The sequence below is a fragment of the Xenopus laevis genome, chromosome 9_10S (assembly GCF_017654675.1).
Source record: "Xenopus laevis strain J_2021 chromosome 9_10S, Xenopus_laevis_v10.1, whole genome shotgun sequence".
Lineage (NCBI taxonomy): Eukaryota > Metazoa > Chordata > Amphibia > Anura > Pipidae > Xenopus > Xenopus laevis.
Window position 1 is genome coordinate 111696920 of NC_054388.1, and position 9771 is coordinate 111706690.

Consider the following 9771-nt stretch of genomic DNA (forward strand, 5'->3'; position numbering starts at 1 on the left):
ATGTTTTTAAAACAAAACTCAAAGACTCCCTCTGGGAGCACCTGGATAACACCTGAACTGGCACTTATATAACAGTGTAACAAACTGTAACCCACAGCACCTTAATACCCCTCTGAATTGTGTCTGTATGTTACCCTCCCATTTAGACTGTAAGCTCTACGGGGTAGGGTCCTCTAGCCTTTTGTTTCCTTGACACTGAGCACTTAATTTGCATTGTAATTATATTTTATATTTATGTGAATTGTATTCTAATAATGCACTTATTGTTACTTTTTATTCCAATGACCCCTTGTTTGTTACTACTAATTTATTGTTTTGTTGTACAGTGCTTTGCCCTCAAGGAGCGCTTTACAAATAAAAATATACATACATACATTTTCTGCATTTTCACTTATAGTTCACACTAATACCAGCCTCTGTACTAGGAACTGATAACTCATTGTCAGACTATTGCCTTTCTTTGTGTTTCCCATTAGCTGGTAACCAAAGGAATCATCATTCAGAGCAAATTTTTTTTTAAATCAGACATATTCAATAATTGTCTACAGTAGTTCAGAAGTCCACATAAAGGGGATTTTTTTAAAGTCCGATTTTTTTCTGGTCGGAGTTTTAAAAGGGAAAAACACTTTTCATTTCATGGAAAAATAGAATTCACATTTTTTTGTGATTTATTAAGCCCTGAGGCTGCTAAAAGTCAGAATACAAAAGTACTGAAACTCAAAACTGCAGAGGTCTTGTAGAAGATGTCCCTTTTACAATTGGAAGATATCATGATCTGCACTGGGTTTCATACAATAATCCGAATCATTTGTGGTTTTAGGGCGAAAATCCCCAAAAATCTGTACCATTCAGATTTTTTTTTTTACGATTTAATCGAGTTTTTTCCTGCATCAGGTTTTTTCCAATAAATATATTGATAAATATGTTAAAAATGTGCATGGGAGTTTGGTCAGTGTTTTTAAGAAAGTGATGAAAAATTTTCGGATTTTAGTAAATAATCACCAATATGTTTTACAAGAAGACAAGTGTAATAGATCGTGTAATAGATCCAGCACCATTCTCTCTACTGTATGTCTGTAAAAGTAATCATAAATATCTAACTGAAATAGCTTTATATCTATCGACAATTTCATTGTACAGACTGGAATAAAAGATAACAACAAATAAATATTAGGACTAGTCTTAACTTGCATATCCTGTTCTTGTATTGATACCAGAAATTAATTTTAAAGGAACAGTAAAACCAAAATTATAATGTACTGCTGTTCTGCACTGGTAAAACTCGTGAGTTTGCTTCAGAAACTCTACTATAGTTTATATAAACAAGCTGCTGTGCAACCATGGGGGCAGCCATTCAAGCACAGGATACATAGTAGATAACAGATAAGTACTACTATAGTTTATATAAACAAGCTGCTGTGTAGTCATGGGGGCAGCCATTCAAGCACAGGATACACAGTAGATAACAGATACGTACTACTATAGTTTATATAAACAAGCTACTGTGTAGCCATGGGGGCAGCCATTCAAGCACAGGATACATAGTAGATAACAGATAAGTACTACTATAGTTTATATAAACAAGCTGCTGTGTAGTCATGGGGGCAGCCATTCAAGCACAGGATACACAGTAGATAACAGATAAGTACTACTATAGTTTATATAAACAAGCTGCTGTGCAGCCATGGGGGCAGCCATTCAAGCACAGGATACACAGTAGATAACAGATAAGTACTACTATAGTTTATATAAACAAGCTGCTGGGTAGCCATGGGGGCAGCCATTCAAGCACAGGATACACAGTAGATAACAGATAAGTACTACTATAGTTTATATAAACAAGCTGCTGGGTAGCCATGGGGGCAGCCATTCAAGCACAGGATACACAGTAGATAACAGATAAGTACTACTATAGTTTATATAAACAAGCTGCTGGGTAGCCATGGGGGCAGCCATTCAAGCACAGGATACACAGAAGATAACAGATAAGTACTACTATAGTTTATATAAACAAGCTGCTGGGTAGCCATGGGGGCAGCCATTCAAGCACAGGATACACAGTAGATAACAGATAAGTACTACTATTCCACATCATGAACATTCTCAGCAGCTTCAGGAGCATTTTCTTTTATCCAGCTCACAATGGACGTCAGGCGGGTATAGGGCGTGTAGTGATTTCCCTTCAGACACCCGCCCTTACTTAACACTCCAGCCAAGTACCAGCGATCTTCCTTATAGCAAACCAATGGCCCCCCAGAATCACCCTGGAAAAAAGTGTCCTTGTTATACCAATGCTCTCCTCATATTTTAACTGTCATCATACTCTCTAGCATCATACTCTCACTCTCATCATACTCTCACTCTCATCATACTCTCACTCTCATCATACTCTCACTCACATCATACTCACACTCACATCATACTCTCACTCTCATCATACTCTCACTCTCATCATACTCTCACTCTCATCATACTCTCACTCTCATCATACTCTCACTCGCATCATACTCTCACTCACATCATACTCTCACTCACATCATACTCTCACTCTCATCATACTCTCACTCTCATCATACTCTCACTCACATCATACTCTCACTCACATCATACTCTCACTCTCATCATACTCTCACTCTCATCATACTCTCACTCACATCATACTCTCACTCGTATCGTACTCTCACTCTCATTATACTCGCGCTCTCATCATACTCTCACTCTCATCATACTATCTAGCATCATACTCTCACATGCATCATACTCTCACTCTCATTATACTCCAACTCTCACCCCTCTCTATTTTTGACGCCCATCGACTTCAATGCGTTTCATGAATTTTCGTTGTTTCGCAAATTTTTCCGCAGCCCAAATTCACCTATCACTAAAATTCCCAGGGCCAAAAACATCTTCAAATTGTTATAGGCTCTACCATTGACTTTTACATGAATTCAACAGGTTTTAGTATTTTTGGACTGAAGTTTTTTAGGAGTTTCCGAGCTTAATAAATCTTGAAAAATGTGAGGTTTTTTTTTCTTAGAAAATTATTTTTTAAAAACTCGAACTCCTATAGAGGAGTGGACCTCAGCAGTAAAACAATTTGTTTACTAACATATACTGTAGTAAAACCTCAAGCATTTTCTGCTTTCAATGGTGTTTAATCTGAAAGTGATAAATATTTCTTAGATCCCAACATTTTGTGTGCAACAGTATTAGAGTAAGATAAGTTGTTTTCAGGATCAGGGCACACAACTGGAGATCATTCTGTCTGTCTGAATCCAGAATTTAGTTTATTGCAGGCTGTAACTAAAGGTGCACACTAAAATGCTTTTAAAGGACCAGGTAATTGTAAAAATAACTGGGTTAATAGATAAGTCTGTGCAAAATAAAACATTTTTCTAATATAGTTAGTTAGGCAAACATGAAATATATAAAGGCTGGAGTGACTGGATGTGTAACATAACAGAAGAGAACACTACTTCCTGCTTTTCAGCTCTCTAACTCTGAGTTAGTCAGTGACTTGAAGGGGGGCCACATGGGACATAACTGTTCAGTGAGTTTGTAATTGATCCTCAGCAGTCAGCTCAGATTCAAAAGCAACAGTTATGTCCCACATGGCTCCCCTCAACTCACTGATTGGTTACTGCCTGGTAACCAATCAGTGGAAAGCAGGAGAGCTGAAAAGCAGGAAGTAGTGTTCTGGCTATTATGTTACACATCCAGTCACTCCAGCCTTTATACATTACATTTTTGCCTAACTATATTAGAAACATTTTTCAATTTGCACAGTCTGTTTACTCAGTTTTTATTTTTATACTGAACAATTCCTTTAAATGTAAAGGTTGTTGGCCTTTCTTCATATGTCCAAGGAAAGAAACAATTGGCTGCCGGGTGGTTCTGTTGCCACAAGGGCAATTTTCAGAAGGGGGGGGTCCACCAAAAAAAAAAAAAAGCTGGTTTTGTACATTTTGCACCTAGTGTACAGGAATAAAAAGTTGTCATCTTCACAAAACCTGTATACTGGAATGTTTCTCACTTTTACTTATGGCTACCACCCAGCTGGAATTTCACCAACCAGCCTAGCTGACCGGTATTGCCAATTTACTGGCATTTTATTTGTCTGTAAGTTTAGAATTCCTAATTGGTCCTCTCCCCCGGCCAACTACCTATCGGCACAAAAGTCCTCTCCCTGCTCTCCTAAAGCCTCCCTACTCCAAAGCACAGCAGTCTTTTCATGGCCGAGCCAGCCCCCCCGATACATCATAACTCCACCCCTAAAATGTCACAACCCCACCCTCTCTGTCCCACTTCCCCCCCAACTAGGGATGGGTGTGGAAATAATGCCCATAGACCATTAGCTGTGCATCTAATTTCTTTTGACGCCCATAGATTTTAATGGGCAATTTTTGGCAAAACGAACCGGGTCAAATTGACTGAAGCCTACCCCCTACATCATCAGCTTGTAAGTCCTATCTCTGTTGTCTATTCACCTTCTGTCCCTATACAGAGCATATATTCAATGAACCCTGGAACATTTCTACATCAGGGAAACATACAGCAGATCTAAAATATTTATTATTTTAATAGAGGTCTTGGGCTACAGGAACCATCACTCACCTTCAGATCTCGCGCACATCATTTCATCTACAATTATTTTCACTTGAATGTTATTTTCATCTGTGATGTTGAGTTGCACATTGCACATCTCGTTACTCATCAATTTTACTCCCCTTTTCTTCAGAATTCTTGGTTCTGGCAAGGTGACTGTGAGTGGAATTTGGGTGATTCAAACAGGGATAAACAGGCGTACCACCCCCCCAAACAAAACAGCAGGTTTTTTTTTTTTATTTTGTTTTGGGGAGACAGGCGGTAGGCCTTCTCCTGGTTAGTTAGGAAAACTGACCTGTATTAGTTAGAAGCCCATTAAGTGGCAAGGATTTTATTTTGAACTGTTTTCTTGTTTATTTTTGCTGCAAGAGACAATAAACTGCCAAAAAGAGACTATACTCTCATGAGTTGTGCTTGTGCCGTGAGCTGTGTTGCCCCAGGAAAACTGATCCCAGCTACCCAAACCCTTACAATGTGTGTATATATAAATATATACACACACACTTTGAAGTCTGAAGAACTTCCGAGGACTGCACCTAGGCATCAGTGACCGAATTTTCTGTGAGTGCTGGCATTTATATATATATATATATATATATATATATATATATATATATATATATATATATATATATATATATATAATACATAGAAGAACCAGCACTTCCAGTTTTGTGATGAATGTGTCTTTTTTATTCCACTTCATGCTGCATCCAACGTTTCGGCCCCTTTATCAAGGATCCTTGATAAAGGTCCCAGAAGGGACGGAAACGTTGGATGCAGCATGAAGTGAAATAAAAAAGACACATTCATCACAAAACTGGAAGTGCTGGTTCTTCTATGTATTATATGAATTGACCTTAAAGGGGTTGTTCACCTTCCAAACACTTTTTTCAATTCAGTTGTTTTCAGATTGTTCCCCAGAAATAAAGACTTTTTCCAATTACTTTTTTACTGTTTTTCCTAAATCTGTAAAGTGTAAAGTTGAATGTCCCTGGCTCTGGTGTTTGAGTCTGGCAGCTCAGTAATTCAGGTGCAGATTCTGTTACAATTTTACAACATTTAGTTGATCCATTTCTCAGCAGCATCTCTGGAGTATCAGCAACTATTGTATCAATTCTAACAGCTGCCTGTAATGAAACCCAGAGATTCTGCTCAGCAGGGACAAAGATAAGAAATGGATCAACTAAATGTATCAATTTAGACCAGTTCACAGGGTCGGCGACCCCCCCTCCCAGAGCTGCTTCAGAAGGTGCAAAATGACACTTCACACTTCAGTATTAGAAAAACGGTGACATATAGAAAATAGAAAATAATTGGAATAAATAATAGTCATTATTTCTGGTGATCTATCTGATAACAACTAGTTGTTTGAAGGTGAACAACCCCTTTAACCGTGCACCCAGGGAGAAGAAAAGTCAGAGTGTGGACCCTTTTGCAACATATATATACTGTATATATATAGGTTTTGCATAAAAAAATAAGTACACCACTACAAAATAATATTCAAATTCTCAGAAGTCTGAAATAAACACATTATAAACCTAGGGGCAGATGTATGAAGGGTCGAATATCGAGGGTTAATTAACCCTCGATATTCGACTAGGAACTAAAATCCTTCGACTTCGAATATCGAAGTCGAAGGATTTAGCGCAAATCCTACGATCGAACGATCGAAGGATTATTCCTTCGATCGAATGATTAAATCCTTCGAATCGAATGATTCGAAGGATTTTAATCCAACGATCGAAGGAATATCCTTCGATCAAAAAAACATAGGCAAGCCTATGGGGACCTTCCCCATAGGCTAACATTGACTTTGGTAGCTTTTAGCTGCCGAACTAGGGGGTCGAAGTTTTTTTTAAAGAGGCAGTACTTCGACTATCGAATGGTCGAATAGTCGAACGATTTTTACTTCGAATCGTTCGATTCGTAGTCGTAGTCGAAGGTCGAAGTAGCCCATTTGATGGTCGAAGTAGCCCAAAAAACACTTCGAAAATTCGAAGTTTTTTTAATTCGAATCCTTCACTCGAGCTTCATGAATCGGCCCCCTAATGTTTCCAAAAAACATTAAGAGCAGAGCACACACCTGTGAGCACAGAAACTGTCCTAAGTACTGTACAATAATCATACAATAAATATTTATCTGGGTCTGTAATGAATGTCGGGGGTCATACACTGCGCCTTTTTATGAAATGGTGGGGGCCATTCACTGTGCCCGTCATGAAATGTACGCTATGCTTGTCAAAGATAGTTTTTATTTATAATTTTAAAATATACATAAATGTCCAATATGCATTCTTGATTGCTCAACAGGCACTACCCTTGCTAGTAATGTACATGTATCCAAAGTAATCCAAAGGGTTCACACCATATGCAGCAACAAAACTTGGTTACAGTACAAAAAAACGGTTTATTACTCCTTGGGGCAAATTTTTTACAAGTTCAAATTTTCAGTTTCGTCAAAACTCAGAAATTCTAATTTTAAACCACCAACTCGAATTTGAATGTGTGATTTATCACACCTCGACCCTCAAAACAGTTCTAATTTAAAACCTGTCACATCCATGTAGACGTCAATGGCAGAGGCCCCTTAAACTATTCAAAGATGTTAAAGGACCAGTAACATCAATTTTTTTTTTTCAAAATTCGTTAGTATAGAACAAAAAATAAACACCAAGGCAAATAAAAGAGAGAGAGAGAGAGGAGAGACTGCAGCAGAGGTGGAAGCTGCCTGCAGGACTATCTGCTCATCGTGTGTGCTTGGGGCGGAGACCTGGCACTGACTTTTTTACGAGTATTTACTACGAGCTATCACCCTATTAGCTCAGATCCCCAGCTGTCAGCCTGTCCATGCCTTGCCCCAGTAACCCACTGCCCAGCCCTGTAGCCCTATTCTGGACCCTAGTTGAGAATGGAAGATCCAATGGCGGACTTAATAACTACGGCTGCTGCCCAGGGGGAATTGGAGAGATTAGAAGACCTGCTGAAGGGGGTGCGAAATGTGGATGCAACCAACAGATTTGGGAGGACCACTTTGCAGGTGAGTGGGGGGGGCACGTGATAATGACAAGTCAGGGCACAATCTCTGCATTAGTCAACCTCTATATCAGATCTCCGTGTGCATTACAGGCCCCGACAGAAGGGGTTGATTTTAGTCAGTCTACAGCTTTCTAATGCCGGAGGTAACACGGCCGTGCAACTCCCGAGTCTGTGCCCCAGAACACCCAGGTCTCGCACAATGATCGGGCCGACCTGCTAAATAATAATTAAAGTTCCATTTCATTCCGTGTAGGCGAACTTGGCGCATTGATCAGCATTAGACAGCCATATCCATCCCTTGTATGCCTGTGGTTCGGTTCTCCCAGTACCTGCTGCTGCTGCTGGGAATAGGGAAATCGCTGCAGAGCGGACCTCAGCCTTCTTCACATACTGTCACTAGAATAGCCAGGGAGGAGAAATCGAATACCGCTGCATGGATGGTCGCCCTTTCGCCATTTTAGAAGAGGAGCGGAAGTGGAGTTTTGGTAAGTTATCTCTTAATAAAGGCTTTGCAATCTAAAAGTTTTATTTGCCTTGGTGTTTATTTTTCGTTCTATACTAACGAATTTTGAAAAAAAAAATTTGATGTTACTGGTCCTTTAATAGTAGTGATGAGCCAAATCTTTGCCAAGTTTCGCTTTGAAAATTACTCCCCATAGATTCCAATTGGATAAAAAAAAATGTTAGGCGACAAAATAAATAACGCAGATTTCTATTAACTCATAATAGCCACAATTTCCCTAGACCCTTCCCTGGATTATTACTATCTCCATTAAAGGAGAGATTGAACTCCCATCTTCTGAGGGGTATTAGTCCTGTCTAGGACTTCCATTCCTGAGTTTAATCTCCAAATATTCTTGCTTGACCAGACAAAATGCAGAATCACAAAATAAGCCCCTCTCTTCCACTTTCCCTTTATAGACTTTCTTACTATTACCCAGCAAACTGCCTCATTACCCCTCAACTGATCTCCATCTCCAGTAATTCTGGTCCTTTCTAGGTCCTTCTCAGTGAAAAAGAAGTTCCGCTCAAGATAGTTGCTCCATGTCAGTTGTACAGGGAGGAGGCAAGTACATAAAGTCCCCCCAATTCCCTAATTAAACATTGTAACACTTTTTAATATAAAAATCCTGTAGCTAGTTTAAGTAGTTGAGGTATAAGGAAGACCTAATAATCTTGACACAACTCTTTACTCACAACACAGCTTCATTTATAGAAACATGAATTGGGTTGTACAAGACCACAATTCTCCAAGAAAGTTGACTAGTGGTATATCCATAAAGGTTGACTGTTTTGTAACCCACTGGATAGTGACAATCATGTATTTCCGAATTAGCACATACTGTATGTGACTTGTCTTTTGAAATAGCAAATTAATTGACCGAAAGCTGAATCTGCGGTTTCTAATCATACAAGATGTTTCCAGTAACTGTATACAGGTATTGGACCTGTTATCCAGAATGCTCGATTTTGCTGATAACAGATCTTTCCGCAGTTTAGATCTCCATGCCTTAAAGGAGAAACAAAACCTTAATTATAAAAAAACCCTCCCTGCTCCCACCAGCTTAGCTGTTGCCCTTGGTAAATGCCCTAACTCTTTACTTACCCCTCGGTGCAGATTTAGGGCATCAGAGTTCACGGGCGCCATGTTCTTCTCTTCGTTAGTCTTCGGGAACAGAGCAGTGTAGTTAGAGCAATCTTCTGGTTTGCAACAACTGTGCATACCCTGAAAGTGACAGAAACTGCAGAATCGCTGGAAAAAGACCCAAAGATCACCGAAGAGAAGAAGACGGCATCTGTGAACTCCAATTCCCTAAATCTGCAATATGGGGTAAGTAACGATTTAGGGTCTTTACCAAGGGTAACAGCTAGGTTGGGGGGAAATAGGGTTTTTTTTTTTAAATTAATGGTTTGGTTCTCCATGAAGTCTACTAGAAAATCATGTAAACATTAAATAAACCCAATAGGCTGGTTTTGCTTCCAATAAGGATTAATTATATCTTAGTTGGGATCAAATACAAGCTACAGATTTATTATTACACAGAAAAAGGAAATCTTTAAAATTTTGGATTATTTGGATAAAATGGAATCTATGGGAGACGGTCTTTCCTTAATTCAGAGCTA